Below are 26,144 nucleotides of genomic sequence, written 5' to 3'. Positions count from 1 at the left end.
CTCAGGCAATCTGGACAACTAAGACAGAAAAACGCACATTTGATTGTAATGTCCCAATTTGTTGTTATGTTGATCAAATATAATTTTTATCTTAGAGTTATTAGTAATTTAAACTGGTAATTTGCACAGGCGGTGGAATACCCATATCTAGGCTGCTGAATTATTCAAACAGTCCTTAACATGGGTAGGACTGGGATCACCTGGCATTCATGCATCCAAAGGGCTACCAAAGGGGTACAAAGTGAGAGTCAGCCCATGGCCTGGCCTATGGGTAAGACACCAAGTCCAGCATTATTTGATTTACAAGTATGTATGTGGTTTATATGTACTGTATTCCAGTAAGCGAAATGCATCCATTCTGCTCTTGAAAGAGACTTTGTTAACTGGACCCAAGTAGAAACATGGAAATAAGAAATGCACAATAATAGATCTCTGGAGTTATGAACAAATTCTAGTATTTGCTTCTGTCTTCTAGTAGCAGTCATAGTATCTTTCTCTTTTTAAGTAGGATTTGAGTCTTTAAACATACTCTTAATGAGCTCTGCTGTTGCAAGTAAATGTTTATGGTTAAGCATACCAAATAAACATCTTTGAAGTCAGGATACCATCTCTTATATCAATAAGACTGATATATAGCTTCCTGTGTGGCAGATACTACTCAGATAGGTACAGATCTTAATTACTGTCTTTTATTTCTATGCATGTGGTTGATAATCTGAGATTAGCAGTTAACACACCAGGAAAGTAATCTCCTTCTAATGCATTTAAATCTCAGGTAAGTGGAGATAGATAGATTTCAAACACAAAACCAAAAAGAGATCCAGGTAAAGCAGATGAGTGTAGTGCACACTAGAATTTGTAATATTTCAGCTATTCGAACAGAAGCATCCTAAATCTCATTTTATGTGTATTCTGTGAATACCATTAAGGATCCAGACAGTACTGTTAATGGTGTCTCAGATATTTCAGGCTCTGAAATATGCATACTAAATTTAGAATGCGCAGGTAATGGTAAAACCCAGTAACTATATATACTTTCTTATGTACAGCAATATATACTGACACGTGATCCATGGGAAAAGATGAAAAAGAAGGTAGGGGGTCATATTAAGTGAGACAAAACCAGATCAGCCAGTCAAAGGCCAAGTTTTTGAATGAAAGGGTAGTAAGATAAGCAGGCAGAGAGTGGATTAAAAAATGATGATAATAGAGACAGTTGGGAAAGGTACTGTAATTTTGAGTTCTGCAGCTACAAAGATTAGAAATGCAAAGGTGATAACAGTAAGCAGTTTTCATTCATTGCTTTATATTCTTCTTTTCAAACTGGACACTATAATTTACCCTGTATTTGCAGTTTTATATTCTTTTCCCTTTCTGCCTGTCAAATTCCCTACCATTTCTCCCACCAGCCCCCATTTTCAAACTTCAACTTGCATCATCACTTTTTATCGTATTGTCCCCTTTCTTCAGGATCATTCCCCTTCTTTCATTTCTTGTAAACTGACTCTCTTAGTTGTTTGGTTGGTGCTTTCAGTTTGGTGTTCATTATGGATATGGCTCTAACTCTGAGGGCAATTATGTTGAAAATAAGGACAATTCAGAGAATCATAGAATCACAGAATCATAGAATGATTTGGATTGGAATGAACTTTAAAATTCATCTAGTTCCAACCACTCTGCCACAGGCAGGGACACCTTCCACTAGACCAGGTTGCTCAAAGCCCCGTCCAACCTGGCCTTGAACGCTGCCAGGGATGGGGCAGCCACAGCGTCTCTGGGCAACCTCTTCCAGTGCCTCACCACCCTCACAGGAAAAGATTTCTTCCTAATAGCTCATCTAAATCTCCCTTCTTTCAGTTTAAAGCCATTCCCCCTTGTCCTATCACTACAGGCCCTTGTAAAAAGTCCCTCTTCAGATTTCTTGGATGCCCCTTTCAGGTACTGGAAAGCTGCTCCAAGGTCTCCCTGGACTCTTCTCTTCTCCAGGCTGAATAACCCCGGCTCTTTCAGCCTTTATTCATAGGAGAGGTGCTCCAGCCCTCTGATCATCTTCCTGTCCCTAATCTGTATCCACTTGAGCAGGTCCTCATCCTTCTTGCAGTGGGGGCCCCAGAGCTGAACACAGCACTGCAGGTAGGGCCTCATGAGAGCTGCGTAGAGGGGCAGAATCACACTGCTTGTCCTGCTGGTCACGCTTCTTTTGATGCAGCCCAGCATATGCTTGGCTTTCTGGGCTGCAAGCACACACTGCGAGCTCATGTTGAGCTTCTCATCGAGAACAAGCCCCAAGTCTTTCTCTGCAGGGCTGCTTTCAATCCATTCTCTGCCCAGCCTGTAGTTGTGCTTGCAATTGCCCTAACCCAGATGCAGGACCTTGCGCTTGGCCTTTTTGAACTTCATGAGGTTTGCATTCGCCCATCTCTGAAGCCTGCCAAGGTCCCCCTGAATGGCATCCCTTCCCTTCAGTGCATTGACCACAGCACGCAGCTTGGTGTCATCGGCAAACTGGCTGAGGGTGCACTCAATCACACTGTCCATGTCACTAACAGAGATGTTAAACAGCACTGGTCCCAATATTGATCCCTGAGGTACACCGCTTGTCACTGGTCTCCACTTGGACACTGAGCCACTGACCACAATTATTTGAGTTTCATCAGGAATTTTTTGGCAGCTCATGTCTATAGGCTTCATTTCCAAAGGAACTTTTGGCTCCTGCCTTCCTGTGTCATTAGCTTAGCCTTTGACACATCTGATCATAGAATCATAGAGCAGTTAGAACTGGAAAGGACCTTAAGATCATCTAGTTCCAATGCCCTGCATGGGCAGGGACATCACACACTAAACCATGTCACCCAAGACTCCGTCCAACCTGGCCTTGAACACTGCCAGGGATGGAACATTCACAACTTCTTTGGGCAACCTGTTCCAGTGCCTCACCACCCTCACAGTAAAGAACTTCTTCCTTATATCAAACCTGAACTTCCCCTGTGTAAGTTTGAACCCATCCCCCCTTGTCCTATCACTACAGTCCCTGATGAGGAGTCCCTCTCCAATGGGATGTGGGTTTCTCGAAAGGAATCATAATGGAATTCCTTCTGGAAGCCTGAGATGTGATGAAGACTGATCCAAACCTTTGTTCCCAGCAGGACCACATAGGTTAGAATAGGTTGCTTAGGGCCTTGTTTTAAGGATCGCCAAGGATGGATGTTCTGTCTTTCTGGGCAGCCTGTTTTGGTGTTTGGCCACTTCGACCTGTCAAAGCTGAGAGAAGACTCTGTCAGTAAAGACCAAGGCAAAGAAGGCATCAGATACTCAGGTCCGTTTCTTTTGTTCTTTTGGATATAAATAATGTGTAATAATGTAACATTTTAACTCATTGTGAAACCAAGTGAAAAGACAAAATTCCGGTTGCTTTGTTATTTCATTTGACCTCTAAATCTTGGTGATCACATAGGGCTAAATGTAAGTAATTTGGGAAGATAATACCAGCTAGGGTTCATGTGCACTAGCTCATCACTCAGGAGAACTGGATTATAACAGATTGCAAAATTTATTACATTTTCTAAATTTACACTCTGAAAAGTTTCCCAGAAACTACCTTTTCCCCCCTGCAAAGATATGACAGAATTTGTGCTCAATTTACACATGGTAAAACTGACATACATTGAGATTAGCATAATTATCAGTGGCCTAAGCCTCTAACTATAGGAGGAGATAAAATATTGGAAGTTGAAAGGTCATTCAAAATTATCTTTATTGAAATTTCTTAGGTCTTCAGAAAGGGGCAATGTTTGATAAGGCAACATTCTTTTCCTTTGATTTGTTTTGAATTTTATTTAACTTCTGCAAAAAATGACCTTAGTTTTAAGATTTAGATCAGATATCACAAATGAAAATTTGGGCCCTGGAAAGTTACCAAGAAGAAATGTGTCTAACTTTTCACATGGCATATGCAGTACGTACTTCAGTATTTTTAGTACATTTTAAGTAGCGGTGCAAAGCATTTTGCCAACAGACTGTCATACTTCTAGCAGGTTAAGTCCTTCACTAAGGAAATCTTCCCAAAATATTCCGAGAAAGAAGCATATGTGTTAATAAATATTGTTCTACCTATTAGAGGCAGCATTTGCTTGCACTTACAGCTTATGATTGCAAATTAATTGGTCCATAATTATGTTTCTGATGTGAAAATTAACTCTGTACAAAAATTGTATAGTAGGGTCCTCAATTTTAGGTTAAAAAAAACCCCAAAAGAAAACAGTATCAACAAAAAACAAACAAACAAAACAAAAAGATAGAAGTAAACAGAAAAATAGGCAAAATACCAATGAAACGGTAGAACTATTAAAACAAACAGGTTAAATTCGACCTATTAGATACCTGCCATACCTTATATTAAGTACTTAAAAGTTGAGGTCTGTGAAAGCAAAGGTCATTTCTATAATTTGAACAGCAAAAAGCTTTCAGTTAACCTATGTCTGAAAAGTACTGACTATATAAATCCTTTGAAGTTAGAACAATTGTGAAACATATTAAACCAATACAATTTATTCAGAAAAAAAGCTTAAATGTTCAATCTTACAAAGGTGAAACATGTTGATGTCACCATTATTCTGTGATAACTCAGTTTTTAGTGCATTCAACTGTGAACTGCCTACTGAATAGAAACAATGCCTCATAATAGCAAAATCCATTTTCAGATCAAGTGAAGAAAAGACAATTTACATGTCACCTCTATTCTGCTGCCTGGCATTGTCGTTAAAGGAACACTCTCAATCAGTGTTGCTCATTTGTGAATTAAGTATTTGAATATATGAAAAGCATTAATATTTGTCAAACTTTACCCCTTTCAGTACATTTGGGGGTCTGACATTGTTCTCCTGTGTTCAAAATTCTTGTGAAAGCTTACTGATTAAAAGCATTTCTCTGCTTTCTCAAAGTTTCAGTTCCAAGTCATAGTAATACAAAGATCTTGGATACTACAGGAAGCTGTGCTTCATGGACTGAAGCTAGTCAGAATAATTGCAGGTCCAATATATTTACTGAATGACGCATACAGAAAATTCAAAACTGCTAGATTGTGCTGTGTAGCCATTGGAGGGCTGATCTTGGTGCTATTTAGGTGAACACTAAAGGGAGTCTGAAGGCCTCTTGGACTCCTGGATGCAGTGCTGAAAGCCCATGGAGAGAATTTAGCTGAAACGTGCTATTTGCAAGGCTGGCAATCCAGCAGCTTAAAATATAATAAAACTAATTCATGAGGGACTACTGTAAGTCCAGAGTTTTCATCGGGACAAAACAGTCAGTCCTTCTAATGGTGACATTATGTGATATTGCATTCAGTCAAGGTGTTTGCTGGTAGTCAAATGAATTGAAAGGTGTCTCTGACTCAAGCTAAATTTCACATTACTCGAAGGGCTTGTTCGGGAGGGTGCTAGATCGCCCAGGCCAAAAACTTGTCAGGAAACATGCTAACATTTTAACAGTAGACAACTGTAATAGTGACCTGGAATTTACTAGCATAAGCCGAAGACTGCAGGGTGGGAAAAGACGCGGATCCAAATACAGCTCTGTGACTTCAAATACACTTGCTAAAAGCTGAAGCACATTAATAATACTTTTAGTTATGAAGAATAATCTTTGACACACTTTCCCAGCCAACAAACCCTACCAAAGGTCTAGAATATCTGAAAACATGAGTTAGGCAAATCAAATCTATATATTATAATAAGAGAATTTCGTAACAGTAGGGATGTGCTGAGAAATTTGAAGTGTTGCTTTTTCTTTTTGAAGGAAATTACATAATTCAGCCATAAATTGTTGATAGAAGACTTAGAAATTGTATGCCCTGTTTTGTAAAGGAGGGTACATAATCACAGCAATTTTCTTCTATTGCCAATTAAAACTTTTCTTAAAGAAAGGTACCAAATAAGACATAATGTAAAATTTATTTCTAACTTTATTTAACTGAATTTTAATGGAATTCTGGCATTTCTTTTGGGAAAAACAAAAACCAAACCAAAACAAAACAAAACAAAAAATTAAAAACAAACACCAAACCAAAAAACACCAAACCAATACTGAAGACTCTTGCTTGAGCAGCTGCAAAACTCATTAGGGGTAATATTAGGTAAAAACTATGCAATAATCCAAGACATCTTCCTGAGAGAGTACTATTCTCCTCTGCAACACTTAACTATTTCATAAAAAGCAGCCAACATCACCCCTAGAAGTTCTTCCCTGTTTCAACAAATGAGTCATGTTGTGTGAGATATCTTCTATCAGAACAAAAGTCCAGCTATGGATCTCATGTGTGTATCTAGCATAAACACCTAACTCATGTAGTCTGGATGCCAGTGGACTGTTTGCAGAACATCTCTTTTAGCATGTACCTTTTAGAGAACCTGGAAGACTGACTGTATTCATTGAACCACCCATAAGGCTAATTTTAGATATCATGAAATTTAAATTGGAAGCACCTAAGGGGCCTATTTGGATCTTGTTTCTATCCTCTGAAATAAATATTTAGGTCTTCCGAACACCTCCATAAGAACACAAAGAATTAGAAACACAGCTTAATACCAATACATAAATGCTATCATAATTCTATCTCAAACATTATTTTCTCTCCTCTACAAGCCTTTATGGTCTGAGTCTGAATCATGACTTTAATAGGGATATTTTGCAAAGCAGTTTATAATATTGACTCTGGAAGAAAATACAAGCTAATATACTGATTTTAAAAAGGTCTTGCTTCTTCCATGTCACTTTCACTGATGACTGCAAAAGCCCAGCTGTTCCCACATTTTTCACTTGCCAACTCATTTCTGCTTGTGTGACCTCCATAACTTTTTCCCTCACCAGCCCTGCAGACTGTCTTGTCTCCTGGTAATCCCACACAGTCTTAGATTACTTTGTTACTGGAAGATGCTTTCACCCTCAGGATTAATGCATGCATGCCTGATCTGTTCCAGAGTACTTTATATGTATACTGCTAAGGTTGATTGCCTGGTAGAGTGAATCACTGTGTATGGATGGCTGTTTAGCATTTAGATTTATAGAATAGTTTAGGCTGGAAGTCACCTCTGGAGATCATTTGGTCTTGGCCCTCGTCAAAGTAGTGCCAACCTAGATTAGGTTACTCAAGGCCTTGCCCACACAGCTTTCACCGGTACTCTAGGGTGGAGAGTTCACAGTATCCCTGGGCATCCTGTTGCAGGTTTGTTTACCCTTGTGGTGAAAAATAAATCCTAATGCACAATTGGAATTTCTTTTGTTGCACTTTTGACTGACCCTATTCATTCTTTTTCTGTCCTCCTCCAAGAAGCATCTGGCTTCATCTTCTCCGTATCTTCCCATTAGGCATTAGGTAGCTTCCAACATCTGTATCATCCCTCAGATATCTCTTCTTAAGGCTAAGCAAACCTACCTTCTTCTCTTTGTACACTATGTGCTCAAGTCCCCTGACAATCTTGGTGAGCTTCCCCTGGAGACACTTCCATGGAGATACTTCTATATAGTCTATCTTTTTCTTCATTGTATTGGGATATAATTGAACACAGTATCAAAACGTCACCACACAAGTGTGAACCAAAAAGCAAAATCAGCCTCAAACTGCTGGCTGCATATCTGCTAACACAGTCCTGTATGCAGTTTGCCTTCTTTGCTGTAAGGGAATACTGTTGATTTTAGTGCATCTTCTTCAGCAAGACTCCTGGTTCCTTTTCTGCAAAACAGAATCAGCTTTCTGTCCTGTTGACCAGCAGCCCCTACTGTTCCATGTGTTTGTTTCATCACAAGGTGCAGGACTCTGCCTTTGCCCTGCTGAGCTTCATGAGGTTACTGACAGTCCATTTTTGCAGTCTGTCAAGGTCTCTGAATGGCAGTCCACCCACCAGTGTATTGTTCCTTTCCACCTCAGGTTTGTGTCCTCTGCAAACTGGGTCATTCATGAAGTTATTAAACAGTATTGGCCCTAGCGTTGCCCTTAAGGAATCCTTTTGGTAATCAATTGAGAATTAGACTTTTTTCCTGATGATCACAACACTTTGAGGCGTGTGATCAGCCAGTTTTCAATCCATCTTGTAGGTTACTCATCTAGTCCACCTCTCTTTAGTTTGGGTACAAGCATACTATGGTCATCTAATAGATGCTATGACTGTGTCAAAACCATTGCTGAAGTCAAAGTAAACAATGTCCACTACACTTCCCTCATGCATGGAGACAATCATCTTAACACAGAAGCACTTAACACAGTAGCCAAGCACTCCTTTGGGCTATATGTTTTATCCCTTGGTGTGAGAGGTAAAAGTGTTAGCCCTGTAAGGGCTGTTTTTATAGTTCGAAACTGAGATCAGTTGATGAATGCTCTCGGGAGGCACAAAGGCATACATGACCATTTGAAGGTGGACTAGATGATCTCAAGAAGTCCCTTCCAACCCTGGTGATTCTATGAAATAGTAAAAGAGGTAATCAAATTGCCAATTGGGAATGGACCTGGGGTGAATTATCCTCTGAAGCACACCCAAGTTTCATCTCAAGAAGTTGGTTCACTCAAAAAGAGAGTTTGAGGGTGAATAAACAATTAAGTGAACAGATTTCTGGGAAGAGACTAGGGAACTAAGTTCTTTGTAAATGTACTTCTAGCTTAAAACCTGAGCTCCTTATCACTTTGTTATCTGACATCTTCTTTGCCAGGATTACTTCAGAGGAGAACGGAGTGGAAAGCACAAGGATGGATCAGCTCTCTAAGCTTTCCAACATAAAAAGAGAGTATAGAACACGTATTTTCAGGCATTTTGCATGTCCCTTGGTGGGTAAAGAGCAGAGTCAGAAACAAAGTTCCTTTCTTTACAGCTAAACAAGAAGAGTTTCAAACTTCTTTAAGCTATAACATGGAAAAAGCTGGAAACCACAGATCTAGAGGAAGACAAACTCAAAAGCACAATCTGACTTAAGGGTTATACTGTCTACATAAAGGGATTTTTTTAATAGTGTAATTATTAATGGTTTGATCCAAAATAATTGTGAAAAAAGTATAAAAATGGACAAGAAGCATGAAATCTACAGAGCAGAATGGGTGGAAAATCAAGTGTGAAATTGGCAGTTTTTTGAGTTACGTGAGGCTTTGTTGTTAACATGTGGTGTTACTGGAACTGAGTTGCTGAGGTTATGCTATCTAAACAATGGCAGAGTATCATGTTGAGGTAACAGGATCTTTAATCAAGATTTGAAAAATGTGAAAATTATGATGAAATCAAACCAAGCTAGACAAGGTATGACCAATAAATGGCTTAGACCATTTTACTAGGAGTGGAGATACAATGGAACGTCTAATCTGGACTTGCTCTGACAGGTCCATGTCCTTCTTGTGTTTGGGGCTTGTCATGGTTTAACCGCAGTTGGCGACTAAGTGCCACAGAGCTGCTCACTCACTCACCTTCCCTGGTGGGATGAGGGAGAGAATTGGAAGAGTAAAAGTGAGAAAACTCATGGATTAAGATAAAGACAGTTTAATAGGTAAAGCAAAAGCTGCGTGTGCAAGCAAAGCAAAACAAGAAATTCATTCACCACTTCCCATCAGGTATTGGTGTTCAGCCATCTCCAGGAGAGCAGGGCTCCATCACACATAAAACGGTGACTTGTGAAGACAAATGCCATCACTCCAAACATCCCTCTCCCCCGCCCCTTTCTTCTTTCCCCAGCTTTATGTACTGAGCATGACATAATGTGATATGGGATATCCCTTGGCTCAGCTGTCCTGGCTGTGTCTCCTTCCAACTTCTTTTGCACCCCCAGCCTACTCACTGATGGGGTGGTGTGAGGAACAGAAAATTCCTTAACTCTGTGTAAGCACTGCTCAGCAATAACTAATCTATCCCTGTGTTATAACACTATTTCCAGCACAAATTCACAACATAGTCCCATAGAAGCTAATATGGAAAAATTTAACTTTATCACGGTCAAAACCAACACAGGGCTCCAGAGCTGAATGCAGTACTCCAGCTGGGGTCCCACGGTCACCACTGAACTCTGTGTGGTAAGTTTATTAGACTTACTGTGCCTTCAGATTGTATTTTGTGCTGGACGCAGCAATGGATGCAGCATTTCCAGATGAGAATAGAATACTACCTGAAAAAGGGAAAAGCACAAAATGTATGGAATAAAAAAAAAAAAAAATCAACTTTAATTAGTGTTAAATATCATTATCTGCTTTTTTTTTTCATTTTTGTTTGTTTGGGGTTTTTTTTTGTGGTTGTTGCTGTTGTCATGCTGTACAATGAGAAGATTATATTCAGAGAGATCGTGACTTTGGTTTGCTTATTTCAGAGGCGTACACTGAACAATCTTAACTCTCTTCTTGTTTCACCTATAAATCCATAACTTAATGTATCAGAACAACTTAACATGACACCTTTATTAACAGTATCAACCTGATTAGGTTTAAAAGCAAAACCATAATGGAAAGAATCAGCTACAGATCTTCAAGTGCCCAATATTTCTGACTCCAGTTCTGTCAGAGTTGTAACCATACAGAAAAGGAACAGCTGAAGCATAGAATAAGCAGCGTTTTGTGTGGCACTGCAAGTTTTGTCTCCTAATTGTTCTTTTCCTGAATGTGCAAAGTGGTTTTTCACCTGGGGTGGGAGTTGCAGGATTGCATCTTTTATACTTTACTTTATATAGTTAGTTTAGAGAACCAAAGAACAGCTAACAACTAAACGTCACCACATAGAAAGAGCACCTGAAAATATAGTTGTACACTTTTTAAGCAGAAGGATCAATATAGACTTCTGGGAGCATATCATGCCAGTGTGCAGCTCCCATCATTCTCTCACTTTAGATCATGAGCTTATCAATGAAGCTGTCAGTCATCACAACGCAGTTCATTTGCAGGAGCCACAGCTGCATTATCAAACTGTCCACAAGCCTGAGAAACTGCCAGGGGAGAAAGGAAAGTGACTGTGAGTCTAAATGCCACCAGGCTAAAGTGGGAGACCTTGATCCATGCTCGTGGGTATCTCTGACAGACTTCCTATGTTCCCCAGAGAAAGCGGATTTTGCTCAGATTCCCTTCAATAAAAAATGGAGATAAGAGTGTTGCTGAAGTCAGGAGTTTTTAGCAGATTATTAAGTGCAGAGATATTACAGTGATGGAGAATGTCACAGATAAAGACTTTGATGGAGTTTTTTCTCCAGGATGAAAAGAAATATTAACCAAACAAACTCTACCTCGGTAGAGTTTCCATCTCGAAGTCACTTCAAACTGAAATAGCTATGTCCAGATAGGTATACTTTAGAATTTTGTTAAATCCTCAGATATCTCTGTGATGAAACCAATTACAAATTCCATCTGAAAAGAGAGATGTAAGATATACAATTTATACACTACTTCCTTGATAAGTGATTTCTAGTTGTACTGCACTTTTTAGGTTGTTTTCAAGTACCAAGCTTCATTTGAGAGGCTGGTTATTAACAAAGAAGGCTTCAGAATTTACCACTGCTGTACTATTATTTCCTGCTATTCAGTTTCATATTTATAGCTAAAGAACTGAAAAATGCCTGATGAGGACTCACATATTGTTTGTTACTGGAAGATAACAAATTTTTCAAGTATTTGAAGCCTGGAAATCTAATCTTACATCATTAATTAAATTGTAAATGATAGTAAACTGTAAGAAAGAGGTGTTATAGCCATGCCTGAAAAGCTAGCTTTTCCTTTCTGTTAAGCTGTTGTGATTGTTTTGGTCCTCACAATCTGTGACTGTTGACAACATAGGAACATGTTCTGCATCTACCCCTTTGACTGTGAAGCTTTATTTTCTGGTGGAAATCAATGACTTTTGCTTTATAATACAGAAAGGAATCTCAACAGCATTTATGGTAGCTTAAGCATATCATTTCTCTTAGTGTTAAAGGGAAACTGCATGTCTAATCTACCATGCACAACCCTAAAAAGTTACTTCATTACATCTTTTTTTCCAGAACTGACATTTTTGATATTGTTTGTCACGGTGATTTGATAACCAATTTTACCTTTTTTGTTACAAACAACAGCCATTGACATTTCTCTACCTAATTCGTGTCATCATTATAATAGTTACTATTATTATAACTATTACATTAACATACTACTTATACAAGAGAAGATGGAGAATCAAAGCCAATGTTTTCCTGTGAAGGATGCAAAACCAGAAGCACGTTTTCTCTTAAACAGATGGGATCAAACAGTGTAGGTTAATGTGTATTTTCAGTAACATCTGTCCTTATTCTACCTTGTGGAACCCCTTTGTAGATGATTTCAACAACATGAAGTGCCTTTTGAGGGCACCTGGGAAGTAAACAGACAGCCTTATAGAAGCCAGGTGTTCCTTGTTTTGCGTTATCAGGGATCCACAGATTTGCAGAATTCTTCATTTTCAAAGTTCATAGTTGTGAACTATGTTCTATGTTCTCCATAGATGGAGAAATAAAATGATTTTCAAGCCTGACTTCAATTCCCAGGAAATGAGGTGCAGTTCCCAAATAATATGTTCAGTAAAAATCACCATAATTGACACCATGGTGTATTGGAAGTCTTCTTTAAAGAAGCCAAGCACTATCTGATCTGAGCCACATTCTCATCCTAAAAAGAGGTATTCTAGACAATAATATTATGTACTATGGGATATTTCTAAAGCTTTCCTTCCTCTCCCACCCAGTTTATTCATCCCTATTAAAAATTCATTACAATACATGTCAAGTGGTTATTCCTTCAGAAAGAAATAGCACTGACTTTTCAGATGCAAGTGTAGTCATTATAAGGGCAAGAAACTGTTTTATATTCAAAAGATATTTGCAGTTATGTGCACAGTTTAATCTAATTTAGATAGCTAATTATTAGCTGTTACAGTTCAAGCTAATTACCTCAGGCTCCTAAATATGTGTGTTGAATCATCCTTGGGAATTACCTATTTCCCTCCACTGAGCAAAATAAATTTTTAGGTGCCCAAATTAGATGAGATAAATCCTATGCAGTTTATTTAGACTGTTAAGTGCTGACAGTCACAGGTCAATTCCCCTGTGCCTCAAAACACTGGGGCATAAGACAGCTCTGGTGCTGATACCAATAAGATACAGTTGCATGCACTGACACGATATGACTGTACAGAGTGTTAATGTATTCTGCCTCTCAGGTGGCTTACTAGCCTGTAGGCATATTCCTGCACTTCTAACACATTTACTTTGGGACCAGAACTGGTTTGCACTATCCTGGTTTGGATTGTAGGTAGAGTTAGTTGTATTGAAAAAGCTGTATAATTTTATCCCATCTGGGCAGGAAACTAGGTGTAAAGCCAGCTTCATTTGAGCATACAGACAGATTTAAATGTATCCAGCCTTTATTTGATTGCATATGAGGACTTGTGGGAGCCTGTTTAAGACTACGTCCAATGTATACATTACATGTTTTCTTTACTGTTTAGATCCAGATCTTTCAAGGATTTCAGTGGAAGCTTTCTATATTGATGAAAACATATTCTTGCCCATGTCAGGAGAGAGCTTGTCAGGAGATTAAGGATTGAGTTATTGTATATCCAGCTTGAAAATAACTTTTGCAGCCAAGCATTTCAAATTGATTTGCCTTTTTCTCTATTCCCCTGTTTTTATATACTAACATTTGCCAGCAATGAAAATAATCCTATTTATTGTTTCTTACTATGCATCTTTTAATGAATTCTTTCAGTGTATGATACAGCTTGTTTGTAATAGAGAAGCAGACAAGGAAAGATAAATATACAGTAAACTTGACTTAAACATAGAGTAATATGAAAAGCTTTTAATTTACGAAATCAAACACTTAAAAGAAGTACATAATTATTGAGTGCTGTATTATTAAATTTCCACAATGATTTTTTTTCTGGTGTTTCTGTTTTGTCTGTTTTCATTCAGTTATGAATTTGGTTTTCAATTCTGGACAGAATAATTGTATTAATTGTGTGTTAATATAATCAAATTAATTTTGAGTCTACCCTACTCAATACTGTTGCAAAATAATCAATATTAACAAACACAGAAGGAAGTAGACAAATCCCAGTCTAACCAAAAAAACCCCACCCTCAAATTCGAAGAAATGCATCAGTCAACTGTCTGATATAAGAATATTAAAAGTGTGGTTTAAACTGTAGCATAAGTAAAGCTCACGATCTAGGCACAGCAAGTGTCCAGTTTGTTCTTTAACATGCTCCCTGTTGTGCCTAGAGGCTTGGAGTCAGATCTTTAGTTTTTACTTTTTCATGCTTTCATGGGTTTGAATGCTGTTCTTTTAATGTAGTTTTGTCCATAATGTATGTTAAGAAATTTCATCTTTATGTGTTTTAGTAAAGAAATATAGTACAATTAAGTGACTTGTCATGAAAATTAAGTATTAAGTGCTTCAATTTAAACATCTCAATTGTAAAAAGAGATGATGATCTAAAATTTGATATACAAGAGTAACACCATGTGATAGTTGTACTCTATCAAATTAATCAACAGAGAAATATGTGCTGAACAGAAATGTTTTATTTGCTTATGAAGTAGAACACAAGCCAAATTCTGACACGGTCCCTGAGACTGACTAGTGCGCTTTTTCACCAAAGGTGAAAGATAATACTTATGATATATGGCACAGTTTAATACAGTCTGAATACTGAGAGTCAGTGTTATTTCTGTTGTTTTCCTTCAGAAGTACACCATTTTCTCAGCTACTTCATTCTTGCTGTTTCTCCATGTAACTGCTGCATAAAATTCTTTTCCTATCAAAGTTCAAACTAAAATTCCCCAAAACTTTAACAGGTTGAGATTTTACTCTTGGAATTGGGAATTCTTGGTATTTGTTTGTTAGGATTTTTATTTTTTTTTTTAATTAAAATTTTTGGTACTAATCTACTTGTATTTTTTATTAAAAAGTATTAAAAGATTAAAATGAAAAATAACATTTCCCTGTTTTTCACATTAGCTACATAACTGTATGTGTTTTTCCACTGTATTAGAATGCTGTTGTGCAGTCAGCTTTACATAAGGCTTGTCCCCCAGGTCAAAGCCAAATCTCACTTCTGACTTGACCAGGAATGAATCAATATGGATAGATAAAAACACAAAAGCAGAAGACAACATGTAGCAGCGTTACAACGAGTAATACAAGCACAATACCTTCCAGCACAAGTAGAATATATTCCAAAATGATGCAAAGATAGAACTTTCTCATAAATATCAAAAGGTTAGTGTTTTCAAGATGACATGTTACTGTTACATCAAAAGTCAATATTGTTAGAGCAACATTTTTCTGTTGGACACATGTGCCCATACATACACAAATGCACAAATACATCTATACACAGAAATACCACAAAGGATATCAGTTTCCAATGCAAAAAGCAACTATCAATGACATAGTTGGGAAAAAAAAATTTACATTTTTTAAATTATGCTTGCCATGTCAAATCACATGATGATAAGGACCATTCTATAAGTAACTATAGAAATAAAACAAGTGCTATGAAACACTTTATAATTGCAGGAAAATCATTTGCCTTTAAGAAGAATTCATACGTTCATAAATTTTATTCACCTCACTTGTAAATATAAATGTAAATTACACCAGATCCAGTGTTAAATTTTCAGATAAATATATAGGAAAATACTGTATATTTGCAGGCCTTTGAGGTGTGTGTATGAGGGTAGAGAGCACTATGAACTTCAAGTATCTAACGGGAGGTAAATCTCATGCTTTGCCTCTGTTCTCATATGGGAAACAGAAACTTCTAGTCTAGTTATCTCTGAGGGTAATTCTGAAGATGATGTATAAAATAGATGGGAAGAGAGCTAGGATGTTGCCTAAGATGAGTAGGGGCAATGACCTCTAGAGCTGCCTCAGTGTAACATGATCTCAATAATCTTCTAAGTTCCTGCTACGCAAAGAATAGAAACAGATATCTTACATTATTATTTAGGCAGGAAATTAATTTTTAAATTATTGGTTTGATAAGTCCCAACTCATTCATCCTACCTGTCTCAGCTGCTTTTGCAAAATATCCTGAGATTATATATATATATGTGATGTATCTGTCAGGCAGATTAAAGCATCAACACAACTGTTTCCAAAGCAATGTAGACTAATTGTGATCGGATCAAGCACCTAGTGGTGAATCTTTTCAACTTTCGTTCATTTCCCTTATGCAATATGTCCCATTTTACTGGGATATTTTATCCTCTGATGCTACTGACTGAGGTCTCTCAGACAATCAAGATAGGAGGATGATTTTCCATGCTTTCCTTGATGGTTCTAGAAAATACATTTTCTACCCTTTGTTTAGCAAAACTGAAAGGGATTCATGATGGTAACAGTCACAGTGATTGAGTCAGATGCATCCTGAGTGCAACATCATTGACTTCACTGCTTCTGATTTTCTTATAAAGGAATAATGCTGTTCGGATAAGGGCAGCTTGGAAAGAGCCTGCAATAATGTGAGTGGTACCGTAACCAACAAATATTTAATGATACTTGTATAATAATCTGATGGATTTGCAAAAGTTTCATAGAAACACAAATTTGCTTTTATAAAACCCAGAACAACTCAACTCAGTAACATTTGTGGGTGCTTAAGAGAAGAATTTAAACCATCAATATCAAACTTTCTCACCATATGGTTTAGAGCACCTACTTCCCCTAAAATGGAAAAAATTAGGCCCAGGAAAATGTATCAGAACCAACATAGAATAGTTACTGTTGGCATCTAGCACAGCTGGAAATAACTTCTGCTTTCCAGACAGCAGTATACAGCTGAATTTAAATGAACTAACTTTACTCTTTGCAGCAGAGAAGCTGATTTTCCAAACTAAGAGGAGTTCCGTGTTGCCAAGGCCAGACTGCTTCAGTAGCTGACCTACTTCTTTTGAAGCAAGCTCTATTCTCATGGCAGGGGCTCCTGGGAGAAATAACCTGTGGCCAAGAGAGAGAATCCAGTGACATATTTGTTAATTACAAACATATGGATCAGAAGTATTTCCTTCTCTTGCCAAAGTGCCTCAGTTAGAAGTGCTCAGATCTACTGGGAAAATATAAACCCTTTTGGCTGTGTCACTGTAACAGCCCAGCCTGTGCTCCCAGACTCCAAATAATATGATTCATACTTCCCTGTGTCCATACATAAAAGACTATTCAGGCCTGCCTCTGGTGCTTGATATCTGGTCTTCAGGGAAAACTTCAGATTAGACTTCTGGCATTCCACCTAGAATGAAATTTAACATAGAGTTTAATTCCGAAGCGGAGTGCTTCCAAATCTTGCTTTGTTCACATGAAAGCCAGTCACATAGTCAATACTGTTGTTTTTCTTAAACATAGCAAGTCAAACTGCTTGAAAATAACCCCTTCATCACCATCTTTCCCTCCTGATTCCAGAACTAGCCTTATAGTGAAAGAAAGTTCTTGAAAGCAGTATAATTTCACACCAATTGAATCACTATTTTCTGACAGTGTTGCATGATAATATTTTAATAGCTTGTTAGTTTAAAATACTTTGTATACATTTGCGTTAGTTTGATCTCTTCTACTTCTAAAAGCTGTCAGGCAGACCTGACAGTGTTCTAATATAGACCTAGGAAGGGGAGAAGTGAATTGTTAACCGTACAATACCCTTTGCTGTCTGGCTGGGCAGCATGCTCTGTAAGGTATAACATTTGTGAAGCTTGAAGAAGAACCCTAGCAGGTGCTCAATGTGGCATTTTACTCTTTGAAGACATAGGTAGGGCAATCAGCAACTGGCACATCCTTGTAATCCTGAAACACAGACAGAAGCTACTAAAACTATACATCTTTTCTGAAAGGAATAGACTTTAAGTTTAAAATTACTAGGGGAATTAGGCCCATATATCTGTTTAAGATTAGGTGCAATACCTTTAACTTCAAGCTCTAACCCTGAAGCCACTAAAAGACCTTTTCTTGCCAATGGCTTTCTTGAAGAAAAAAAATACTAAAATTGGAGAGAAATAGAAGAGAAAGGGTGAAAAGAGAAGAAATTTCTGTTTCTGCTAGGGGGAAAAAAAAAAAGACAAGCAAAAATATAGGAAATATATGAAGTTTTGAGAGCTATTAATGAAAAATAGTAATGACACATATACATACCTACCAAACTACCAAAAAAGTTGCTCTAAGCACTTGCATATGCCAGAAGATTCTCTGTTCAAAGCTTGCCTGTCAGACATCACTTTTAACATGTGCTACCTGAAATCAGAAAATAGAGATTCTTTGCACACGATTAGGGTGACTGTAGGTTCTGGCTTTGCAATAAGCAGTATATTCAGTGAAAAGATTTGTCTATAGTTACTTTAAGTTACAGTTACAGTAAGTAACTTTATTCTCCCTTTTGTGTTGCCTGCACTTTCAGGCAAAATAGCTTGCCTTCAGTTAGAGTCTTCTAGATCAGAGAGGTTTGCTCAAAAAATTTCAACAGCAAGATTTTTTTTACCCCCCAAACACAAGTTTTGTTTGACTGAAACCATCTGTTACCTTGCATTGAATTCATTGTATTGTTAGATACTCTGATATGTAAGACAAGAAAATGATGCAACAAACCAGAGAAAAATACTTTCCTACCTGAACCAAAACATTTACTCTGACAATTTCTAATTAAAAAATACTGTTACAATTCTGTTTTCTTCAATTTACTTGAATTTTATTTATTTGAAAATATAAATTCCACATACAAAACGGTTCTTTTTAGCTCACATAATACTTTTATTCAGTTTTAAGTACTTTTTTTGCTATTCAATAAGTCTTCAAGAGCTACCATTACTTGGTCATTCTAGTAACCTACCTCAATTCTTTCAGTTACCTTCTTCACCCCACTAACCAAACTACTTGTATAACTTGCTACAACTCACCTACTTCAATCTAGCCCTAAATAGCTACAGAAGATAGAGAAGGCACCCAGCTTTATTTGTCTGCTATAGTGAGTTCATTAGATTTGCCATGTTCCCACCTGTCCCCATGTACTATCTTTGCATTCTGTTGCTTCTTGAAATACATTTGAGTTTTGCCATTGGCTTATGTTTTAAGTGCCTCCAGCTGATGAACTGTGAGCACAGTGAACCAGTGGATTCTGAAGGCAAAAACATTACAAATATTTCCACATTACAACCACTACTGTCCCATTATTGATGTTTAATTTTGCAATGTGGCTTCATACCTTTGTCTCCAGGAGATGAGAACAATCACAGCCTCCATTAGAGCGGCTGTAGCCCACATTGTCTGCTGCTGCTTCTCTTTCTGACAAGATGAGTTAAAAATGTCTGTGGTGGGTTGACCATGGCTGGACATAAGGTGCCCACCAAAGCCACTCTGTCACTCCCGTCTTCAGCTGGGCAGAAGAGAGAAAATATAATGAAAGGCTCATGGATCGAGATAAGGACTGGGAGAGATCACTCACCAGTTACTGTCATGGGCAAAACAGACTTGACTTGGGGGGAGGGGGTGGGAAATTTATTACCAATCAAATCAGTAGGATAATGAGAAATAAAATGAAATCTTAAAAACACCTTCTCCCCACCCCTCCTTTTTTCCTGGCCTAAACTTCACTCCCGATTTCTCTACCTCTTCCCCACCAGCAGTGCAGGGGGATGGGAAATGGCGTTGCAGTCAGTTCATCACACATTGTCTCTGCCACTCCTTCGTCTTCAGAGGAGGACTCCTCACACTCTTCTCCTGCTCTGGCATGGGGTCCCTCCCACAGGAGACAGTCCTCCATGAACTTCTCCAATGTGAGTCCTTCCCATGGACTGCAGTTCTTTGTTAACTGCTCCAGCATGGGTCCCTTCCATGGGGTGTGCAGTCCTTCAGGAACATACTGCTCCAGCGTGGGTCCCTTCCATGGGTGCAGTCCTTCAGGAACAGACTGCTTCAGCGTGGGTCCCTTCCATGGGTGCAGTCCTTCAGGAACAGACTGCTCCAGAGTGTGTGCCTTCCATGGAGTGCAGCCCTTCAGGAACAGACTGCTCCAGTGTGGGTCCCCCGCGGGGTCACAAGTCCTGCAGCAAACCTGCTCCAGTGCGGGCTCCTTTCTCCACAAGGACACATGTACTGGAAGCATAAAAACAGTAAAGAAAATGCATCACCATGTGGGTGATGCAGCCCAGGGTGACCGGACCAGACACGGAAAACAGATGGAGGTCTGGTGGTTTATGTTGCTATGGCACCGGGGAGGAACATGAAGTGGGACGGAAGCCACATGGTCCTGAAAATACACAGCTGTCAAATATGCCATTAGTCATGTTGCAAAATCTTGCAAGAAAGGGTCACGAACAGCTGTTACCAAGTACAACTGCCCTGTACAATGTGACCACAAGAAACAGAAAGTTTGACCACAATCTTATCCACAGCGCTTAGTATAGTAATAGTTAATATGGTATAAATGTGCCCCAATTTTGTACCTAACTGGGGAATGAGAATTCAACACCAAATTGTGGGGACAGATTGACAAGTTTGTCTTCTTCAGCCTCCCCAGAAGGGACACCTTTCGATAAGACTCATATCCTCTGCTATACCAACTGTTTTGACCCAGGAAATTAAGCTTGTGATTGTAGTTGTAGTGTTACTGCTATATAGCTATTCTGTAGTTAATGCATTTACTGCTGGCAATCCAAAAAGAACACATATTCATTGCATGTGAATAAACCATATTATTCATTAACCTGCTAGCTCTTTTAAATGCAACCAGGCTTATAGTTAATAGACTATCCATGCACTCAATGTCAGGCCTATAGTTACATTTCTGGTTTTGAAACAACAGGTCCTGCCAGGAGACTGCTCCAGCATAGGCTTCCCATGGGGTCACAGCCTCCTTTGGGCATTCCCCTGCTCTAGTGTGGGGTCCTTCCTGGGCTGCAGGTGGAGATCTGCTCCACTGTGGACCTTCATGGGCTGCAGGGGGCCTGGAGCACTTCCTCCCTCTTCTTCTTCACTGACCTGGGTGTCTGCAGGGTTGTTTCTCCCACATATTCTCACTTCTCTCTCCAGCTGCAATTTCTCCTGCAGAGTAACTTTTTTCCTTTTCTTAACTATTTTATCCCAGAGGCGCTACCACTGTCGCTGATGGGCTTGGACACGTCCAGCGGTGGATCTGTCTTGAAGCTGGCTGGCATTGGCTTTATTGGACACAAGGGAAGCTTCTGGCAGCTTCTCACAGAAGCCAACCCTATAACCTCCCTTCTATGAAAATATTCCCATGCAAACCCAATACAATGTCAGATAGAGTTTGAGAATGGTGTTGCAGAATACTACAGTACAATTTTTCTATAAGAGAAGATAGAAATTATAGGCTCTGGTGTGTGGTCTGAAGGCACATGAGAGTATCTCAGGGTGCAAAGCCTTCTGGGACATTACAATGGGACTCCATGGGGTAGAAAATGCTAATTGGCTTGGTCTAAACAGTACTTGAATATCTGCTTGTGCTTGACCACTGTGGACAACTGCAGGGAGCCCATGCTTGAGCCTGTGCCTGCAGCTTGGCTTACATACTAGCATAACTACACACCATAAGCTATGTGATTCCCATTATTATGAGCTGAGGATCACTGGATCAAAGACATTTCACATGGATCAGGGCCAAAGGAGCAACCTCTTTTTCTTTTAATTGTCTTTTTTCCAAGCCTTTTGCTTCTGAATGAATTTTGCTTATTCTGCTGTCCTCCTCTGGCCTGCCAGTACTACTATATGTGCTGGAGAAGTTTATCTCCATTTACAGAAACCAAGAAAAAAGGCAGGCAGATTTCATTTTTGAGGAAAATGAATTTTAATGATTCTTGTGTTTTCTACAAAATTCAACCATAAATTCTGTGCTTCTTTTTACTAGCATAAACTATCTCATTTATTGTATTGACCCACTAATGACTCATAAACCTTGCTTTCAGTGTCACTCTTTGTGTCAAGCTGTTTCAGTAGAAGAGAGAGAAATGTTTCCTGACCTCCTTTACAGCCTCTACTATGTTTGGTATTTTTACCTCCAACATGTAAAACAGAAGTCAATTAAATGATCCTACTATGATGGACTTACAACTTATTAAGAAAACAAAGGAGATCTTGAATATTTCCATGTGACTCGTTGCTGTCATATCAGATGTGCAAAATAGGTCTAAATAATTGTTTTAAGGTATTTTTTTTTTAGTTTATTTATTTATTTAGAAATTTATTCTAATTCCTGATAAGCATTTTTTCATTTGTTTACTTATATAGAAAGTATTTTATTCAGACTCAAGATTTCATTAGCAACACAGGATTTTAGTTTTTCTCTTCTTTCAATTTTACGTCAATAAGTTCAGAAGAGACCAATGAATGGAATGATTGCTAGGCTGATTGTTGCGCTGCAGCTCACGTACACTGAAGCGTGAATAATTTAAACTGCTGGCTTGTCAGTATTGGATTTGTATGTGGTGAGAGGAGAGCACAGAGGGAGGCATCAGATAAATCATACAGCAGAAAAAAAAAAGCGAAAAAAAATAATAATCCCCCAAAAGGGTGGATCAAGGGTGAAGAGAAAAGGGGTCTATTGTACTTACAGTGTGAAGAGAGAGGGGAGGGTAAATCCTATCCTTCTTGTCAAGGAATTGTTTTAGATACTCAGTAACTTTAAAACAAATTGCATCAGCCCACAGCATTGTTCAGATCTTCTGGGAGGAAAACGTTTTCTGAATTCAGTGGGAGTGAAACCATTTTGAAAGATGTCTTTCAAAAAGTCAGTACTTTCTTTTCTTTAGAAATCATTGCTTTATATAGTAACAGTTTAATAAGACATGGTAACAGAAAGAAAAAAAAATCCAGCTCAGCATTAAGAAATTAACATACTCAAGGTTAAATGTCACTAATCTGTCAGTTGTTATGATTAAAGATTAGGGAGAAAAGGGACTTTGTTGTGTGCCCATTTCTAACCTTCTCCATTTCAAAATATGCCATGAAGTCTTCCCCTTAGAGAAGAATCAAGTGGTGCAAAAAGATTTCCATGAAAGCATTTTATTGTAATTATTTATTACTTATATTCTGGGGAACCCATAAATAGGGTTGGTCCACAGAGCCAGACAGCAATCCTCTACTTCCCCTGATGGGCAGTTGCTCCTACGTGAAAGCGTATTGGCTGAAACCAATGTTCACATTTTACTACCAAAATAACTGATCAGCAATGTCCCACTGTGCACTGCAGGTAGCACAACTGAAAATAAAACTTCCTCAAAACCAGTTTTAAGTAACCAAGGTGTTGATTTGCACATCAAGTGTTTTGGCTGTTACACTTTACCTTATTTACCCATACATTCATTTATTTCTCTTCTCTGCTTTCTCAAAACCTGAAATGTCCTTTAAGTCTGTGCCTCAGACTTAAAATAGTGACAGCAACCCTGTCCTTGCCATGTTCTATCACAAGGTTTCAGTTATTTCCAGTCCTCTCTATCTCAGAGCATCTGATTAACCTCAATGAGGGGTCAAAACAGATTTGCAGGTTTGGCTATGGACTGGACATAATATCTTTACAGAAAAAAATAGTATGAGATGCAAAATGTCAGGTGCCTCTAGAAATCACTGATGATTAAATGCTGTCTTTCCCCAGTGGAAGGTACATTGCTATGCTGCTGCACAGCTGATAAAAAACTATCTGGAGATTTAAAAAAAAAAAAAGTGTGGAAAAAACCTATCTATTTCTTCATATCCAATATCAAGTTCTGCTTACTTATAATAAAACTGTGTTGCTTAAATAAGCATACATGAGGAGGATGGGCTTAGAATTTTAGAAGTCTCAAGGTGTTATAAAAACTGGAAAAGACACCAGGGAAGAGCAATTAAGCAGTTTACATTTTTCAATGCCATACCACAAATAATGGCCCAACAGATCCTTATTAAAAAGTTAAAAAAAACATGTCATGGGGTAATGTTTTAATTAAAGTCTCTTCAAAGAAATTTTTCCTTTTATCATTTCATACCAGGTATATTTGTGAAGAAGGGTCATTTCTGATTGCCTACAGCTCATACCAACTCAGTTCTCAGCATTTTTAGACATTACCTCTAACTTGCCCTTAAAATCAAGGTGCCACTGTACCAATAATACACTTTAAATATTTTCTTTTCTTCTTTCAGTTATGAAAAGTACACAAAAAAGGGACTATCAGTATTTATTCATAGCTATATTTATATGAAACTGACCACTGCCAGAATTTTCCTCCAGTTCTCAGTCCAGAGGGCAGAATTTGAGTACATCCATACTACGAAATTACCTTAGCCTGCATCCACCATGTTTCTGCTAACATCTGAACCATGCCTGGAAATTTTTTTAGGAAGCAATTGATCCAGGCCAAAATGTATATCAAGGAATTCTCTGAAACTTAAAGGCATTACAGGCATTTAAGTTTCATTCCACTAACCCGTATTTAAAATATTTTGTTTTTCTGTAATAAAACATTACTGTGATGTCATAGTTGTACTTTTTTGCAGCTTTAAATTTTGCTTGCAAACCTTGCATACCTGGATGATATTATTTACATGGGATAATTTTATTCACAGTAGATGAGAGGGTGAAGCTTGCACAAAGCAAATACAGGAGAAATTGATTTCTTTGTTGTCCTTAGATTCCGTGCTTAATTGCAGGGTTTAGTTACATTATCAGGCTGTATCTGACTTTAACATCCTCTGTCTCTTTTCTTCTTCAATTCATATGCTATTAAAATCTTGCTGTATTTGTCATTAAGAAGCATGTGTGTTACATTAGCATAAATAAAGAAAAGAAATATTAATTTATTTTTTGTTCCCAGGCAAGTCAGGCTACCAGACAGATTGGACAATGGGATCCCAAAAAAACAGCATGCCTTAACTAAGACTGAAAAATGATCATTAACAACTAATTTTTCTCTTCTTTGATGCAGGGTTTAATAAATTAGGTGGATGCTTTTAGTAAAGTTGTGCATTCAATACATATACGCAGACACAGAGGTTCTTTCTACTGATTCCACTGAGTTTTGGTTTATGATTATAGTTCAACTAGTTATAGTTTGAATAAATTTCTGGGTCAGTGGTATCAGCTGGTGGTGTTTCTACACAGTGAAAGGATTGCACCAGGACTGTACTAGATACTCCCCACTACTATTCTGAAGGAAGTCGAATAACATGTACTTACATCAGAGGATATATGATGCTTGGGGTGTTTTTTTCTGGTATGGTCTTTGTGTCTGTGTTGCCTATGGACTCACTGCTTGCATGAAGCTGAAGAAAGGAGGAAAAGAATTAAGAGAAAACAAAAAATTTGTATTTTTCACTAGGAACGACCAATACGTCAGAGCCCGCATTTCCTCCACTTTTACTGCACCCATTCCTAATGCCAGTTTTTATTTTTGTAGTCCCTTAATACATGCTCCTTTTCTCAATTTTTTAGCCCTTCCAGTAATCTAGGAGCACACCCACCTCACCTATGGCACTGACTTGCAAAGCTGATTTAAAAGGAAAACAGGCATGTTCCACTTCAGGAGTTTCACCCAAAATGCAGCTTCATACAAGGTAAAACACTAAGCCATTGGGAGCAAAGCAATCCCTAGTGTCTCACAAGTTGGAGGCACGAAGTGATTATGGTCTGTAGAGAGCAATAGGAGCTAAAAAACATCTGATGTGAGCTGATATGAGGAATTCTGGTTTTATATAAGATAGTCCTGACCTTCATGATGGGAAGTAAAAACTTATCCAGTAGAGGGAAAAAAAAAAGGAGAGAAGAGTTTCATGTTTGCTGAATTCAGTCATTCTATTATTCTATTAGACATGTGAGGTGGTACTGATCAGGGATTTGTGAGTGCAGCTATAGTTCACAAGGCTGGGTCATAAGTGTATATGCTTAAATCTTCAGGCAAGAAGTTGAAAATTTATACTAGTTTTCCTTTTTTTTTTTTTTTCTGTTTTAAAATCTTTTCCTTGTGGCTTAAAATAAAAATCAACGTCTTCCTTTTCTGAACTTTCTGACTCAAGGGACTTGAAAACCTCTATGTACCTGAAATCCATTTTAAATCTAAACAGCTGTGGAGGCAGAAGGAAAAAAAAGTGCCAGTTTTCATCCTGTCTTGTGTGTCAGTTGGGATGTCAATAACAATTTAGTATCAAAGTTAGGATG

General features: G+C 38.2%; 1 long non-coding RNA gene across 1 annotated transcript in view; it reads left to right on the top strand.

Annotated features, from left to right (window-relative positions):
* Nucleotides 1-25,461, top strand: part of LOC115609856 — a 66,679-nt gene extending 41,218 nt beyond the window's left edge. Inside the window, exon 3 of the long non-coding RNA XR_003992012.1 lies at nucleotides 25,422-25,461. This is a non-coding gene — a long non-coding RNA (uncharacterized LOC115609856). The remainder of the gene's footprint in view (nucleotides 1-25,421) is intronic.
* Nucleotides 25,462-26,144: the final 683 nt, after the last annotated feature.

The sequence above is a fragment of the Strigops habroptila genome, chromosome 6, assembly GCF_004027225.2.
Source record: "Strigops habroptila isolate Jane chromosome 6, bStrHab1.2.pri, whole genome shotgun sequence".
Taxonomy (NCBI): Eukaryota; Metazoa; Chordata; class Aves; order Psittaciformes; family Psittacidae; genus Strigops; species Strigops habroptila.
This window is presented reverse-complemented; position numbering and strand designations above follow the sequence as displayed.